General features: G+C 36.3%; 1 pseudogene; it reads right to left on the minus strand.

Annotated features, from left to right (window-relative positions):
- Positions 1–1,812: 1,812 nt before the first annotated feature.
- On the minus strand, positions 1,813–16,306 carry LOC149143671 (F-box/LRR-repeat protein 17-like; annotated as a pseudogene).
- Positions 16,307–18,822: the final 2,516 nt, after the last annotated feature.

Below are 18,822 nucleotides of genomic sequence, written 5' to 3' on the forward strand. Positions count from 1 at the left end.
GCAGAGTCATCCTCCCTGGCTTGGATGACCATCTTTGCAGCTTCTGTGTATATTTAATGTCTTTATATCCCTAAATGTATCGCAACCCAGATGGATGAAACTAGATCTGGGGTCTTCAAACTTGTTCAATCTTCACCCGATGTACAAGTCAATCCATGTGAAAATATGTTATGAAGTCAAACATGGAAAGACATCACCTGATTACCAGCTAATAATGTGAGTTGTTAATAGACGCGAGAGGAATCACTGATAATGATAATGATCATCAAGGTAGTACAATACAATTCACGTGGTGTGAATATATGATCCGATGTCGAACACCACGCAAAATCTTTCGGTCGAAGGCCATTGATGTCAACCTATTGCCGGAAGTGAGAAACTTTCTATTAAGGCATACAAGCTTCAAAGCATTGAAAGGGTTGTTTCTAAGTCAACTTCTTCGATAATGAGTTGATGTCGACAAGAAGTGACCCATTGTAGGAGGGCCTTAATGTATCCCACATCTACGACACGAAATGAAGAAAATGATTTTCTGGAGGTGAAAATGATTAACGACACAAGGTTCAGGAATGGCGGTCATGAAAAATGGAGGTTGAAGGTATTGTAGTGGATGAGGCATTAACTGGGTGGTGAATTCTGAACTGAATGACTTATCTTGAACATATTGGTTAACTGAGATGGATTGGTAGCGTTAGCCCCAAAATGGATGGTGTTAAAGACCAATGGTGAAGTGACCGGTGAATGGAATAACCAAACCCAACTTAATCATGGTGATGGAGTGGAAGTGTCATGTTCAAGAGCGACCTTCTACCATAAAATTCTTCAAGTTTTCTTCCCTTTTTCCCCTATCATTTTTGACCAATACCTCTTTATTTTTGTCAAGCTTGAGGAGGATAACATATGCTTGTTCTATAATTTTCCCTTCGGGAAAACCTGTCGCTATGTTCTTAGCGAGTCTAGTGACAGTGAAACTTGTTCTTATCTTGGTTGATAACTTTGTCGCTATTGTTTTAATGAGTTTAATAACAAGGATAACTCGGTCCTTTTCATTTTTAGAGAGATTGAAAAGGGACGAAAAGGAAACTCCAGCAGTTATTTTTTCATAGCATGATCCCTTAAGTCCGAAAAAGATTAAAATAATACAAAAGGGATGAATTTTCGATCACTTTAGCGAGCCGAAAAAGACAAGTGCTCGAACTTTTTTGTGAGATAATCCAGGTCCGAAAAAAAATTAAAATATATAGGAGGGATGGCATTTCCGACCACTTTAATGAGCTGAAAGGCCAATTTCTTGACAATCTTTTCATATTTAACGAGTCTGAAAAGGGTTTAAAGAGGACTCATTTTTTAGGAATGAGTGGTGTCTGTTGGAAATAATACTGAGAGGGGGGGTGAATCAGTATTATCAAAGTCTTTTCAATTTATACAAATTTTTGTAGATCTGACTAATGAAACTTGCGTATACCTTCCAGACTTATAATTTAATATATTCTTCATATGTTGATCGTTAATCTATGAGTCAGAACCATATAATAGTAAACAGGAACAAGAAAAATAGATAGTCACACCAAAGAACACAAGGTATAGGGTGAAAATCCAATGTGGGTGAAAACCACCTGCTGCAATATGTCTCTATCTTCTTTCAATTAGAAACTTCTTTTTACAATGATTTTGTATTGGTGCAGTTTTATACCAGCATGCAGGCTTCAACCTGTAGAAGGCTACAACCTTCTCTTTTCTTCCAGGGACCACATTTCATAAATTTTCAGACTAGATCCATGAATATCAATCAAACATCAAATAGATCTGCAATCAACCAACTTCCTTGTACAAATAATGAATCAATAACTTCTCATCGCACAACAACCAATTTAGAACCCTGAACATAACAGTAATAGACAAAAACAGCTAAAACATATTTCAAGAAAAGCCCGCAACTTCACCAACAGAAACCTGCGGATATCCACACTCTTGCTGTGTGAAATTTGCGTATCTTCACACCTGCGTCGTGCCAAGCCTACGGTTCTCCACACCTGCACCCTATCTGGCCTGCAATTCTCCGCACTTGTACCCTATCTGGCCTGTGGTTCTCTGCACCCACGTCCTGTCTGGCCTGCGGTTCTCCGCACCTGTGTTGTGTCGCACCTACGGTCCTGCGGGTATAGATAATTTATAAGACTTGAAGTATACCCCAGACTATCAGATTTATAGATCTGATCATGCACCACAGAGATCTCGACCCCTCATTAGATCTGTCTTCTAATGCTCAGGTTTCTCCTTGATTCAGGTCCAACTATAACTCACCAGCCGATCACTAGTATTTCAGATCTTGCTCTTCTTAAGATATTCAACATATGAGTGTACAACCAAATGATATCCTTTCCTTTTTATAGACTAGGCCTTACTCAAACCATGGTCCAAAACCGTAGAAATCTAATACTAGGGACCCAAAACCTAGGTTCAATACTTTAGAAGGAAAACCACGGACCAAAACCATAGGATAAAAAATGTCGGACTAAATACCATGGACCAACCATAAGATTTCCCACATGCGCATGTTTTTCTCTGCTTGAAAGTGTGTGTACTTTACGACCGCACTCTTTGTTTGGTACACCTGCGAACATGTCCGCATCTTTTGTTCGGCGCACCTGCGGAACTTGTCGATGACCGCATCTTTGTGAACAGGAACCTGCGGGTATCTCTTTTTCTTCATTCTGTGAGCCTGAATTGAGATATATCATCTTAGAACGTTGCCATCAATGAAAACAACTCATCCTAATGCCAACAGTGTCTAGGGTAGCAACTGGTTCTAGGTAGGTCTGGAACTTCTCAAAACATGGTGATGTGAAGAGGTTGGCTAACAAGACCACTCATTGCAGATGTTCCTCAAAAGGGTAAGCAATCAAGTGGAAGCATATGATCAGCCGAAAAGATGGAAGTGATGGCAGGAACACAACCAAGGCTCAAAAGGCTGATGGCATGGCAATCACATAGATTATTTACTGGAGGCGGGTTCATTTTTTAATGAGCTTGAACCTTGTGGAAACTATGGTTAGTGGTGGATGCGAGTTTATTTTTTTGTGAGCTTGAACCTTGCAGAAACTATGCTTGGGTGTAGGTTTATTTTTTAACGAGCTTGAACCATGTGACAACATATGCTTTGGGGTAGGTTTATTTTTTAACGAGCTTGAACCATGCAACAACATATGCTGAGCTATGGGTGCGGGTTCATTTTTTAACAAGCTTGAACCTTCTGGAAACTATGCTTAGTGTGGGTGCGGGTTCATTTTTTAACGAGCTTGAACCTTGCAGAAACTATGCTCAGTGGGTGGAGGTTTTTCTTTTTATGTGAACTAGAAATGAAAAAACTAAAAAAGAAAAACTAAAAAGCTAAGGAACCACTGAGGTTAGGTATGATAGTTTTTTGTCAGAGGTTAGACAAAACACTTCATTTTCCTCATCCACTGTGCAGATAAAGGTGAATGGTGTGTTGGACCAATCACCTAACCTAAGGAGTTAAAATATTAAAAAGATATAAAGCTAAAAAGATAACAAAACTAGGAAATGAAATTGGTCGTTTTTAGCTTGCATAAAAAGGTTTGCATGCCCCCAACATGATGAAAAGGAGAGTCTCCAGTAACCATATGGAAATCACTATGGTTAGGTAGGATAGAAAAAATACTTCCTTTGCTTCGTCTGCCAAATAGACGAAGGTGAATGGTGTCTCAGACCAATCACATAACCTACAGGGAAACTTATATTTTTCACCCAGGTTCATCTACCAAATAGACAAGGGTGCATGCCCCCTAAGCTTCGTTGCATTCACCAGACTACTTGCGGTAATTAGGTGGATGGAATGAAGGTTGAAGAGACACTTTTGATGTACAGGGACCATTTAGGGATAATGATCGACTTGGAGCTATGCTTGAACCGGGAAATGAAAGCTGGTCAATGGTGACAATTTTGCCTTCATGCAGGAAACACATCACTCGAAAGAGTGTTGAAACAATAGCCTCCACGTTGTAAACATAGTCACGTCCAAGGAGTAGATTGTAATCTAACGGTCCTGGGACTACCATCACATTTAGGTGAACAGTTTTCCTTCCCAAATTTATCGGTAACTTAGGAAGGATCCCTGACAGTCGATTAGTTCCGTTGTTAAATCCTGACAAATTCTGTGTAACTGGCATAAGCGATGGAAAACCAAGCTCTTTCAAAGTAGTTAAGGAAAGGATACTCACTGACGCACCCTCATCTATGATAGTGCCTGAAACGATCATTTTGTAAACTTGTACTATGATCCGGAAAGGTACATAAGACAGAAGGCGAGATCTCGCTAGTCGATTCCAAGTAAAGGAAGTGACTACACTGCTTGGAGGGGGTACTGAATAAACGGTTGAATTAACCCGTTGAGTAGTGGGAACTGGTGGATTCTCTTCCTGTTGTGAAGAAACAGGCGGATTTCCCCAAAGTTCATCAGACTCTAAAGTAACAAAAAGAATTTGAACAGTATCGTTCTCACTCTCTTTGGGAAGGATATGATCTTCTTAAGGTGAAACTGGGTTGATTGCCATCTCGACTTGTTGACTTTGGTCCGGTATGGACTCAAAAGATTCACTTTCAACAATAGGTGTTTCGACCGACGATTCAGTTAAGTCAGTTGGATTTTCAACTAGTAAAGGACTTGGGGAGAGTTTCCTGTATCCATCTGGAAGTCACTGCGGTGAAGCAGGACGGTTATGAAAGACTCTTTTGGCCTCACCCAAAAAAGGACAGCGGGGAAGGGTATGGTTCCCTTCACATAACTCACATGGTACTTTGAGCTTTCCTTTCTATCCGTGGACTTCACTATCACTAGTTGATGGTGTATTATGAACATGATCAGCAGAGGTTGATGACACCTGGTTGTGCGAAAGGGGGGACTATTCTCTAAATATCCGAGGGAGGCATAGACAATCTCAAAGAAAATGGTCTCCTCTACAAACTATGCATGGAAATCTGGGTTTAGGAGCTTTAATGTGTGGATTTTCACCAGCTGATGCATCCAAATCTATGGTTGCATGGTTGCCCCATTGCTGAATTGGCTTCTTCTTCTTCTCCTTACCTTTCTTCTTCTTCTTATCCACCTGGTTATTAGCATCACTACTTTCACCAAGTGAAGAGGAAGAAGGGGAGGGGGAAACAAACGAAGAAGAAGGCAAGGGGTCAACTTTAGTATCAACTGGATGCTGATTCAATTGCTGAGGAATCACGTTATTTTGTACCATAGAGGTTGAGAATAGCCATACTGGCAGGCCAATAGTAAGTCCTGGAATGGACAAAGTGGCCATATGAGGAGCACCCATATTTCCCCAAGAAGTAAAAGGACTAGGATTCCCCTCGAGAGGGATTCCTTGATTGGTGGACTCCATTATCTCAACCTACGACCAATGAAGGAACAGGGATGTTATTTCGAATTAATAAATTTTAATGATGCTTTGACACAACTTTGCTTTTTCAATTTTTAAGAGTCAAGAAAAAGCTAAAGATGACTCTAGTCCCCTTCGATTTTTAATGAGCCTGAAGTGACAAGTGCTCAGATGGACCTTTTCTTTTAAAGACTCGAAAAGGAATGAAAGTGACTACTCTGGAAATCTAGACATAGGGATTACCAAACCAATAGCAAAACTGCAAAATACACCTTGGTGATAAATTAAAGAGAAATTACCAAGGACTTGTGTACAACAGTCAATCTTCCTGAATGATGTGTTTAGTGCATTGCGATCGATAGGAGAAAGACACGGCTTCCTATGGATAAAGGATATAAGCTTATTGTGGTCTCCCAATATATACTTAACGGTACGGAGAGCACAAGTCTGTTCTATCACTTGTCGTGTCAAAGAGGAGGAATAACCCAACCTTCTTTGAAAATGATAGTTACTAGTTTTTATGACGCAAGAACATGTCTCTAGCCTAGACCTCTAGATGTGTTGTGTTAGGTTCCAAAGCGTTGTTAAGTTTATTGAAATTTATTGTAGGGTTGATCTTGTTTAAAAGTTTGCCTTTCAATGGTTCACCGTGTGATGTAGATTTAAAATTCCTAAATATGCAGTCTACAATGATAAACAATCGTTGTTGATTTTGAGCAATGAAAATCCTAGCTACTAAGGAAAGAAGATTACGATTCTTTCAAAGAAAGATCAAAGAGAACACACTAAATGCACTTTTCCTAAATCATTTTTCACACACAGTCTAAATGAAAATTAAAATGAATGTATTTTCTTTTCATTCCCCCTAATGTGAAAAATGCCAAATAGGAAAACTGAGTAGAGCAAAGATCTGAAATATTTTTACTCAAAGCGACATTTCGACAATTTCTTTTTCAAAATAGAAAGGAAGACTAAATGAAACTTTTCGATTTCGAATAGAAAATGCTTTTGACACTTCAAATATCAACAAATCAAATAAAAAACATGACAAAATGTTCAATTGACTCTCTAGGGAAGGAAGACTCAACAACACTTCTCTTTTTGACAGAAAACAACAGTGATGACACTTTTTGTACCAAAACGATAGACCAATTTAAGCAACTTTTTGACATAGGATTTTAAATGATGGACAAATACATAAAAACATTTACTAATCCTAATCAATGGAGGTTGATCTATCTAATGCAAGGAGGCTTTAGTAATGAGGTACTGCTCATAAGCCGCAAAACAACTAAACAGAGCTAAAATCAAGGGCAGAAAAACCCCAAATTTCAAGAAGGGAAATAGGCTCAGTCAGTCATCGCACCTGGGCTTCACAGAAACAAGGATGAATTACACTTTTCAGGCTCAAGAGGTGCGATGCATACTGGTTGACACTAGCAAACAGTGCGATGGGTTAGGGAGTGCAACTGAGATGTGTTTTGGCTCAAATTTGCAGCTAATTTCAGTGAGTTAAGCTGAGCTATGATGAAAAGTAAAGAGAAAAGTAAAGAGGTTACTGAGCTACCAAAAGGGCATCTAGAATGCTTGTAAGTCAAATGTTGAGTTCATAAACTAAATCGGAGATTGACTGAAGCAGCATTCATCTACTATGCAATTGCAGAGAAAGAGCAGCTCAAAGGCTATTTGGGTAACTTCAGGCTCCGTCTATAGTTTATAAAACAAACAACAATAACAAAAAAACATCTATTCGATCCCTAGCGGAGTCGCCATTTTGTTTTTGGGAAAACTAGTGTCTTTTTGATCGACTAGCCCTCTAGGATTGGCAACTACCCTAGAAACAAATAGTTTAAAGAAATTTGTGATTTCCTCTATGTATAAAAGATAAGAGAGAGGCAAAGGAACCAATCTGGATCTTCTGCTTAACTCCTTTCTTGATCTCTCTCCCCCTTGATAGAGCTTGCAACTCCTCTCCTACTTATCCCGCTTAGACAATACTTGTAGAAACAAAGTAACAAAACACCATCAAAGCATCTTGATCTATTATATCATAAACATTGCAGAATCAGAAATACAATGAACATACAATGGTATTCACAAATAACCACATTCACAAATACACAATTGTATGGAGGAAAACTCAAAGAACTTTATTAAAATAGAAGGGAGAATTACAACCCAGCTATATGATCCAGCATCATCCTCCCAGCATCAAAGCCCTCTTCACCTCATGGAAAGCAAGATCACCCAACAATACAATGCTCTTTCTCAGACACAAACTATCAGCACTTCCTTACCAGTTACTAAATTCCAGCCTCTAGATCTCTCAGATGAGGGATCCATTTATAGATGTATGCAAGGGTGCGAGTCATCTCTGGGTTTTTTATTAGTGTCATTCCACTTGTTTTTGGTTCCACTTGGAGATTTCTTGGATCTCTTACTCATCCCTGGGCGAATTGAGAGAGGCAAGTGTCATAGGAGAAGTTTCTAGAAGATTCCATGAGCATCCACTTAGCAAACTGTCTCAGAAATTTGTCCATTCTCGCTCATTGCACCCCACAAAAGGCCTCTTCAGTATGCATCGCTCCTAGCTAGTGTAGAAGTTAGTATGCATCACACCCTGACAATGGAGCTTTCATTATGGTCCAATTTAGGCCAGTTCTCGATGGTTTTTCAGGTGGAACGTTTGGGGAATGATGTAATCAGTTGACCATGATCTTTTAGGGCATGAAACAACACTTTTAGGGTTTAAAGACCCATATTTTATCGACATATAATATTGGGGTTGAAGTGCCCAAATATGTCTATAACAGGTAAGCGAGAAAAATCCAAATCTAGGGGGCTACGAAGTTGTGAGAAAAAATATGGAAAATTATTTTATGGGCTAGTGTTATGGTTTGGCATGGGCTAGTGCTATGTTTTGGCATAATCAAAGGCATGTCCAATAAAAGTTATCATGAAAAAGCCAATTCCAACACCAATTCTTCCTCTGTGAAGAGGCACTCTATGCAAAACCAATTGAAAGGAGCAGTATGCATTTTACAAGATACAGAGCACCCTATTGAATTCCTAGCTTCAAATCAATCTATTCTGGATAGATATATTGAGAAGAATGCTTTGGTAGAGGGAAAATTATTTCATTCCCATATATGCCAGTGGGGATTCATGGCGGACATATTTTTGGCAAGTAGCCTTATCAACATATATGCCAAAATGTGTGACACTTTGGCAGAATCCCGAATATTTTTCGACCAATTGCCAGAATGACATGTAGTCTCATAGATTTTCATGATCACAACTTATTCTAATCAAGGAATTCATGAAGAGGCTAAGAAACCTCTTTTTCCAAATGAAACAATTGGGTTTTTAGCCCAACGAGTATTCCTTTGTAAGTATTCTACTAGTTTCCTGGGACTCGAGGGTCATGGTGGAGATCCCGAAAGAATAGTTATCTGTGGATTTGAACAAAAAATCATCCTGAGGAATATCCTTATGAATATCTATGCAAAATGTGGGAACATCGAGAATGCACACTATGCAATTAACAAAATTCCTCAACTAGACGTGGCCTTCCGGTATGATGTTGGTTATGATGAGATTAAGCTATGATCTTGGGAGGAAAAATATCAAAGGCCATTCTCCCTTATGAAAATGTTCTGGGTGAAGGAGCCACATTTCTCAAATTTATGGGAGATTATTTTTATGCTTGGGAAACCAGATAAATGCTTCATTCATATCCAGGTGGTCATGGATTCCTATTTTGGAAAATGGACTTAATTTAATTATCCTGTGGCACTCTTTTTATCTGTTCCATCATTTTATGCAGTTGAATCTAGCTTCATAATTTCTACTACTTTTTCTATAACATAATTTGGCATGTCCTTTACTAAATTTTATATCTGCATCTCTCCAAAAACTTGTTGTGACCTTCCTACTTTCTCCAAGTTGCTAGACAGTGGGTATTCTAACTGATGTTATAGGAGAGGCACATTAGAAATAATTTACCTCTTTTATGTTAAACTTGTTGAGTATATGCCTTGTCGAAATGAGGCTTCAATTAGAAAGCCTTGTTAGCTCATCATTCAAGTCTGCATCTTGTAGTTTAGTTTATTAAGGAGACGGTACATTAGAAAGGGCTTGTTTTGACCTTGTACATTTTGCATCATCATCACTAGACACGAAAGTAATTCCTATTGAGAAGCTTTTGCATTCAATTGGTCACTATTTATGATTTGGTGATCGGTTCTTTCCTTCATACTTTATATGCCATGTGCCATACACATATTGTTGAATGTACAACTAAAGAGTTTCTGAGTGTGTTTTCTTAGATATTTCAAAATACAAAAAGCATAAAACAATTTGTGAAAACAAAAACAATTTTTTCAATTTTAAAACTTTCATTATTGTATTTTGATATTGACATCCAATCCGATATCATCAGGAAAACAAAGTGCAAAATTATTTGTATGTTGCCTAAGATAGGGATCAAAGAATCGAGTAAAAATATTCTTTAGGTTTTGGATTTAGCATTGCAAAATTAGATTGTTGATGTCGGAGATAAAACTGCTACGTCTATGCCAATTCTTAGCTTCCATTCTACCTACAATGTTATTACAACCATGTGCAAAATATTGGAGGTCTTGGTGGACAAATATGAAAATGTTTGTGAAATTGTAGCTCATGATATTGGATACATTGCATGTTCATTTTTTACTCATTTAGAAAATGCTTCTGTAGCTGAATTTCTATGTCAACACCACCAAAATGTTGGTTCGGAAGTGAATTTGGGAAAAATAGATGTTCTTATTTCAGGATTCTTTTGCGCTCAGTGTGATAAAAAAAATTCAGCTAACTCAAGGAAAAGTGACCTTGATGTAATTTAGATCAGGTAACAAGGGAAGACATTCTTAATAATACAACTGTTAGAGTGTGCTTTTAATATTTGTGAGTCTCTCTTTTCTCGACTTATTTTTAGTGAACCATTAGAGAAAGTTCAAGTCGATGTTGTGGGAATCATTTGTTGTCTTCCATGCCAGGAAATCAAAAATGGTCTTCTAAGAACAGAAACTTTGTGGATAAAATATCTGGATATAGTTCCACTTTATGAGAAGAAGGTTGCGAGGAGATCATTTTGTTTATAAATCCATTACTTCATTAAGAAAAATGTAATGGAAACTTTGTTTGAATATGATGACACATGCAACAAAAAAAAGAAACTATGCTTGGAATATTGAAACATGCTTTGGCAGCCACTGAGGATCCAGATGTATTTGAGACTTTTTTGGAAACAATAGCATAAATTATCAAAATGGCTGATGTCCATGGATAGTTGTTTTTTTTTCCTCATTTGCTTTATTGATTGATCAACTTGACAATTGAAATAGTTAGGTAAGGGAAACAATTGTTAGGTTAATACATAAATTTGTTGGTTCTAAACAAAAAGGAGGAATAAGATCAATTCTTTTTATTTTTGGTGGAAATAGAGATGAGCTATTTGAATTAGAGATGAGCTATTAGAGGTGAGTTCCTCAATTAAATATTGAAAATCTGTGTTTTCCTTAAATGGGTTTTTGTTTGATGCTTAACCTAGGTGTTTAATACCATGATTCAAATCCATAAAGACATGTTTTACCCCGAGCGGGTTGTCTTTCTCATTCAAGCTAACTATCTTACCTGCTCAAGGAGGTCATAAAAAATCTTCAGATTTCAAATTTCTCACTTACTGCAGAATTTGATTTTTCATATTGCTACAGGAAACTACAATTGATGGAAAATGGAAAAACTTTGTCACAGACTATGTGTTAAAGGTTATTATTCAAAAGCTCAGGCTTATCTGATAATAATAATTAAGGTTTCTAGGCATACATAGTATTCACTTAGGATGTAGTGTCTTTAATATCTTTCAAATTTTGGGCTTGGACTATTGTGCAGACACAATTGTTGGATATTAGATGCACCGAGGAATCTCTGGGGTCTAGAAGAAGAAAGTTACCATAGGTGGGCCAAGAAAGTTTCCAAGAATAGTTCCTTGTCACCACAAAAAAATTGAATTTGCATAATAGTACTAAGGAAATTTTCTGATTGATAAGATATTTGCAAGAGAAATGTTGGTCGGTCATGTAAAAGTTATTTTCATGGATGAAATTTCTATAGGATTGGTCAGTGCTATGACTTTCCAAATTATGAAATGTTTCCACCAAGTTATCAATCCTTTTTATATGACATTGCCACGATGTTGATCTCTTTCTGTAGCCTGCACCTGAAACACATGAGCTATTTGATGACATCATCCTATTGTCTGAAGGAAATGTGGTGTATCAAGTTCCTTATGAATATGTGTTTGATTTATTTGAGTTCATGGGCTTCAAGCGGCCATAGAGAAAAGGGGTTGTTGATTTATAAAAGGAAGTAAGTATGATTTCTGATACAATTATGCCTAGTATAGTGGTTTGTGGGTGGTAGTTGCAAACTACCATCTAGAATTCAAAGAGGAAAGATTTACAATATTTCCATAGATAGATGTTTGTGGATATTGATAACCTTTGCAGGCTTCAACTTACCATGGATTTTTCCTATATATTTCTAACAATGGTAATTAAATGAATTGTTTAAATCTTTATTGCAAATAGACCTTAGATTTCACTTGCGATGGAGCTACTTTAATTCTACAGGTGACCTCAAGAAAGGATCAACAGTAGTATATCCCTAATGTTTTTTAGTGTTTAATGGATATGCCTGTTATGGTCTAATGTTTTGTCTCGTTTTATAAGTATTTCAGGAAAATAATTCATGGAACTTTCTTATGTCATGTTGATTGTTCATTAGGGTAGAAGAACAAAGAATTTCCTATTGTTATAGGGGTTCTGTAAGCACCTTGTAAACCTCTTTCTTTGTGATATCAAGCACATATATAAAAAATAACAGGTCTGTTCTTGTACCCAACTTCTCTTTAGGATTATTTGGATCTAATAAAATATTGCTGCTTATTTTTGAATCCTTTAAGCAATTGTTCATTTTTTAAACCACAAATTATGATTAGTGCATCATTTATTCTGTTACAATCCTTCATAAAAACATGTTTATTTTCCCTTGTGGATAGAGAATCCATGATGGGATTTCATGGTTCAACCTTTTCTTGAGAAATTTAGCTACCTTTCCAGAATACTTGAAAGCTACCATCTAAGAGATGTTTGGCAGTGATGCACAGAGGTTTGGAGATGGAAAAGATGATTTGGTTGCAACAAAATTATTTGATGAACTTCCTATTATCATGTTGTTTTTTCAATAATCTATAAGAACAAAGCATTTCCTTGTGATAGGGGTTGTGTAAACACCTTACCAACCTTATCAATCATGTTATGAGGTACATATCTACAAAATAACATTTTTTTTCCTGCACCCAATTTCCCTTGATGGCTATTTAGATTTGTTCTCCTATTGTTGCTTCATTTTGGACCTTTTAAGAAATTCTAATTTTGTTTTTCACTAAAAATTCTCATCATTGGACTATCTATTCCTTCATAATTTTTCATAAACAATTGTTGATTTGTCCACATGGATAAAGAACCTATGACAAAAACTCATGGTTGAACTGTTTTTTGAGAAACAAGGCTACCTTGCCTAAAAGACTGAAAAATTACCATCTAAGAGATGTTGAGCATTGATGCATGTAGGTTTTGGGATGGAAAATATGGTTTTATTTCAAAATTGACTTTGACATGTGCCATTTAGAAAAATGTAGTCAATGGATCATAAACCTTCTCGAAGATCCTATGGTCTGAGGATGTTATGGAATTTGGCTTTAGGTCATCCTGTTGGAGGGATTCCTAGAGAATGTATCTCAAGTTTTTGTAGTGTATTCAAGGTCTATTGAAACTGGTTGGTTTATAGCATTTCATCTAACACTTTTAATCATAAATATTTTGTTAGACATATTATTTGTTCAATACTTGTTGTCTGACATGTTATTGTCAGACATCTTATTAATCAGATCTTTGAGAAAAATCCCATAATGATTAAGAATTTTGGCATCTAGCTTCGATACCAGAGTAGATTTGGTTACCATAATATGTACAAAGAGTACCGAGACACCACTCTCAATGGTGTTGTTGAAAAAATGTACGATGAAATGGATTCATGTCATAGGGTGCATTATCCTTGCATCGAGATTATCAAGATAAACAATATTCCTAAAGAGATTTTCAAGTGTGAGAAGATAAAGAAATTTCAGGATTCCAATATAAATTTTCCTTTGGTCTATCGTAAGGTCAGGCCTCCAACTAGAAAGTTGAGAACAACCTTCAAGGCTTCTGATCATAACCTATTTATGTAAGGAAGTTACTTAGATAGATTCAAACTCTTTTAGTATGAGATTTTCTGTTTTTCCATGAGTAAAAGTTTTTCATGTCAAGTCCTTTGAATTTTTGGTTGATGTATTTCATCAAGCTTACAGTTACAAACTTGAAGTACATCTTATTTATCTTTGTTTCTTATTATTTTTATGAGTAAATTGAAAGTGAAACTGGTATTTGAGTTATTTTTTTCCTTTTGGTTCTGATTTCTTACTTGAGGTAAAAATCTTTCAGCTTAGTTAGGTGATGTCATGTAATGTCTCCTTGTGCTTAAAATGTTTAAATTTGAGCCTCTTGTGGTTGATATAAGCCATGTTTGAATTTTTAATATAGCATGCTATCTGGTGCAGTCAAATATATCATCCTAGTTGTCTGTTAATGATTTATGTATTTGCAAATGCATGTTATGGGATTAAATGCAAGTTCATGTTTTTGTTGGTCCTTACTTTTGATGTTTTTACATGGAATGCTATCTGTTGCACTCAAATCTATTAGACTAGTTTCTTGTTAATTTTACATGCTTCTAAATGCATGTTAAAAAATTAAATACAAGTTCATTTTATTCTTTGGTCCTTATGTCTCATACGTTTATATATATGAAATCTATCAAAATATGTTATTTGTATGTTTAGAGATGTTGGGAATTAAAATGTAGTGGTCATTTAGATGTACCTTATTTTTCATAAAAATAATTATTTTCAACAAGTCCTTGTTTTTATTGTTTGTCTCATAGTTATGTGAATATTATTGTACCTACGTGATATTCATGCAGTGATATTTTATTTTGTTTTGTATGTTGTTTTCATGACTGTAAATGATAGGACCTTTAACAACCGATTGATTCAGTATACATGGGCATTCTATTATATTGGTATTGCTTTGTGCAATACACGTTTTTTATTCTTGTATGTGATGATTCCTGGTAGAAAGTGTTTCACTCACAAAACATTTGTATTGTGATGCCTTCTTCCCTATGATATTTGTAGAGAAAACAAAATCTTCATTCTTGCAAGTGCTCCACCTCATTCCATTCAAATTTTATGGTATCTCATTTAATGTATAAAACCTCTAACTTTGAATTTATCACACCTCATTGCTAATATTGACTCTGTGCTGAATATGAATGAAAGAATTGAGAGGAGGTGTAGCTCACGTTGGAAGGAACAATCCACCTTTCTTTGAACTGAATTGCATTCACTAACACCATCACAGTATGCAGCATGTACCACTTGTAGGGCAGGGCATTACAACAACATTTTCTCAGGATTAAGGTTGTTGCAGGCCTTTATATTTAGATCCACAAGCTCTGGATAGTCCAGATACAAGGCATGGATACCAAAGAAACCCCAAAGAGTAAGTTTTTTTGGTCTCAAATGCTTGAGGACCAGTTCATTAGTTAATGTATGTTGCTTAGAATGGTGATTTTTCCTCTGTAAAGATTGTTGGGCCCTAAATTTCTCCTGTTCCTCAACATGGTTTATATCTTCATTGGCGTGAGTGTAACATTTATCACCTATGGTCATTCCACAGTCTTAAAGTTGCAGGAATGGCAACTGCATAGCCACTATTTGGAGTCCAACAACAGATATATTATGACAGAGAGCTATAAGAAGCTTAGAGAGGGTTCCTGAAAATGTATTGCATATAATACCAAGTCCCCTATCAGTGATGCTTGATCCACTCAAGTCTAGCAACTGCAAAAAATTAAAACTTTATGCCTGGGAAACCACAAATGCATCAGTAATGTCCAATCCAAATGTATGAGACAACATATGTAAAAATCTAAAGTTTTCACTTGCAAGTGCAAGTACTACAGAGTGGTTTAAATAGGAAGAAGCAACATGTAACTTGGACAATCTTGGGTAGCCTTGGCCCAAGTTCTCTATCAGATTACAAAGGTCAGTTGAATCATCTTCTTTAGGCACAAAAGTAAGAGATAACTCTGTCAGTGATGGATAGTCTATAGCCATGGTATCCAATGAATAGAAATTAGCCAACCAAAAAGTTCCTAGATGTGTAGAGCATATATTAAGATTTCTAATGTCTTTTACAATTTTCTAGTTTGAAGGTTTGAATTGAATAGTTCAATCCATCCCTTATCATGTTGTTGATTCCACCCTAACTGATCTGGATTTCCAGAGAGGTGAGGCAAGGTGTCAAATTGGCTATAGTTCTTAGAAGGGTATCATCAATTTCACTCCTAACATCTAGGGTGAGATGTTTTGGACATTTTTGAAGAATGATAAAGACACTTCCTTTTTATCCATGGGAAACCAAGAGTCAAGTCTCTTCAACAAATGATTACACTGAATGAGCATATCATCACCATAAGGTACATATATTGTTTGTTTCCAATCATTTCAAAACTTCTAGCATACATGTTTTTGTAAGAACACTTGTTCCTCTTCTATCTGACAAATGCATGCTGAGGAATTCCTCCAATTCTCCACGATAAGCATGACCAGATGTGTGCAAATTATCTCCTGCTTTACAATTGCTAGCTAGAATACCCATAATCAGAGTTACCAATTGTGACATCAAAGCCATGGGTTCAATGCCAGAACCTATCAACTCCCTAACCTTTCTTACAATATTGGCTGCGTCAGCTGACAAGGAAAATCCAATAGATCAAGAAACTTTTCATCTGATACAACTCCAACAAGATCATACACCAGGGATAGAGTGATCCTTTGCCCCAGCAAGCTCATGTTCAACAACAATACCACAATCAAGCGTGAAATAAATTCCCTCAATATCTCTGGAAGTGGTATTGTAACCAATGGAAGCATGTTGTCCAATAATCAGGGATTTTTCTCTGAGCTAAATAATCTAAGCTTCCCATCTCTAGAGATAAACTCATGCATGTTTCCTACAAAAACCATTTTCTTTGACTGGAATCAATAGGCCAACCCTTCCATAAAGAAAATCAAGCTGGATATTTGAGAAGTTCAAATAACATAGATGGAGACTGTGTAAAAATCAATCTTTCAACATGAAGTCTTACCCCTGTGAAGCAATTATCAACAATATTAGGAATGTGTTGATCTAGATTTGTTGCATCTACTGGAAATGTAAGGTAAAACTTCTTGAAGTAAAGGGAATTCACATAAGTATCAGGTAAAAAAATACCAGGATTTACCACAATGCCATCAACCACGAAAGAAGTAATTCTTAAGCATGTTTCCTCTTGTAGATTTGCATATTGATGTGAGAGGCATGCATGACCCTCCATTACCATCTAGAAGGCTTCCATTCCAAATGTATCTTTACCCTTGCCCTGATTAAAAATAATAGTTGTCAAAAGTCTCATGTGCTACCTCTGTGCTTCATTTGATTTAAGTTGTTCAACAGAGAAATGAGAGACCTTCTGAAAAACAACAAATAAAAAGCCTCCTATATCTTGATCATGGGGAGAAATCCTCATACATTGTTCTAAAGGGAGATTGGATACCTCTGCCTCTGATTCAACCACTTCATTTTCTGCAACATTTCCCTTTAATGGTACTTCTAACAATTCTGAAACAATGTTTCCATCACTGCTATGTTGCCATGTGTAGCCACAAGCCTCTAACCTGTCACAAATCTTTCTCACCAGATTTTTCTTCCACATATTTAGATCTACTATCTTCTTTTCCTTTCACTTCTTTAAGGTATTCATGATTTCTTGCACTACCATCACTCTTCTTTTTGTTGGAATCAGATGATAATTGGAGTGCCAGTGCTCCAATCTAATTTATTACTTATGTGAGATTCCTATTATAGTCTTCAAAACTTTGCAAGAATTCATGTTCACATTTTTCATTGTGGCATTCACTTTTTCCACTGTGAGGTAATTCCCATGACAGCTGATTGGAACCCCCTAGGCTGGCAAGATACTGTAATAGGCTAGGGTAATTGTGCATTAGGTTTTTTTAAAACAACTCATAAAATTGTGTAACATGATACTGGATGTGGGCACTTCCCTAGTTGAACATATTTGCCAACTCGCATTGGGTAAATCATATTGTATGCTTGTTTAGGTGCCTTGATATATGATTGATGGTTAGACCTTCTTTTTTTAGTCTCTCCTTTGGTTATTTTGGTTTCTAATCTTGAAAATAGTACTTTTATTCATAAGATTAGTGACTCTGGAAAATATGTCACAAATTTGAACTAGGTGCATTTCAATTGAAAAGAGAATTCCTTCCACCATATGGTAATTAATAGTAGTAGATTGTCTAGTAAACTTTTGTGGGTTCTTTACTTGTTATTCTTTTAGATATTTAAATTTGGAGGGAAATCCATGTAAATAGCAAGGGTTAAATTCATGCTTATTAGTTGGAAATCGTGTTTTGAACTATGTCTTGGGAAGTTTGCACTACTTATGCATTTTCCTACATTGCACTTTACGCGTTCTTGATTTATTTTGTAGTGGAATTTGTGTCCTCGACTCTATTTTCTCTAAAGAGAGGCCATGCCATACCCACATGGGTGTTGGCTAGGGGCTCACTCCGCCTCTGTGTGCTCAAAGTGAGGGCAAACCACCTACCCATATCTTGTTTTCATTTGGCCGAGTGGGTTTATGGATCACTTACATCAAAAGAAAGTAGTTTGAGTGACACGGCTAGCTATTTATCAGGTTAGCCATTGCAGATAGTCATATTAGCTTTTCTTTATGAGTTGATATTTTTCTTTTGATTCATTAACATATCATTCAAATTTCTATTCTAAAGCGCATGGCTAGGGCAATGTGTTATGGAATATCTTGAAAACATGTGAATGGTGAAATATAGAATACTTCATTTACTACAAAGTTTTTTAATTTTACTCTCTTTCAAATCTCTGATGGCTAAATCTTGAAGCCATGCACTTTGTTATACATAAAGGTGTTTCATTAATGAGGCCATAGCATTCATAACTTTTGTTCTGAAACTAGACTCATTTAAAAACATGCAAATGAAAAAATATATAGTATTTTATCTTCCATAAATGGTGATAGTAGCTTTAGAACTTTATGCTTTCTATTGAGTTTCATGGATTGTGGAAACTACTACTTTAGCCATGCACTTTGTTACACCTAAGGT

The sequence above is a fragment of the Pinus tabuliformis genome, chromosome X (assembly GCF_031772625.1).
Source record: "Pinus tabuliformis cultivar Carrire ecotype Pingquan chromosome X, CPIR1, whole genome shotgun sequence".
NCBI lineage: Eukaryota > Viridiplantae > Streptophyta > Pinopsida > Pinales > Pinaceae > Pinus > Pinus tabuliformis.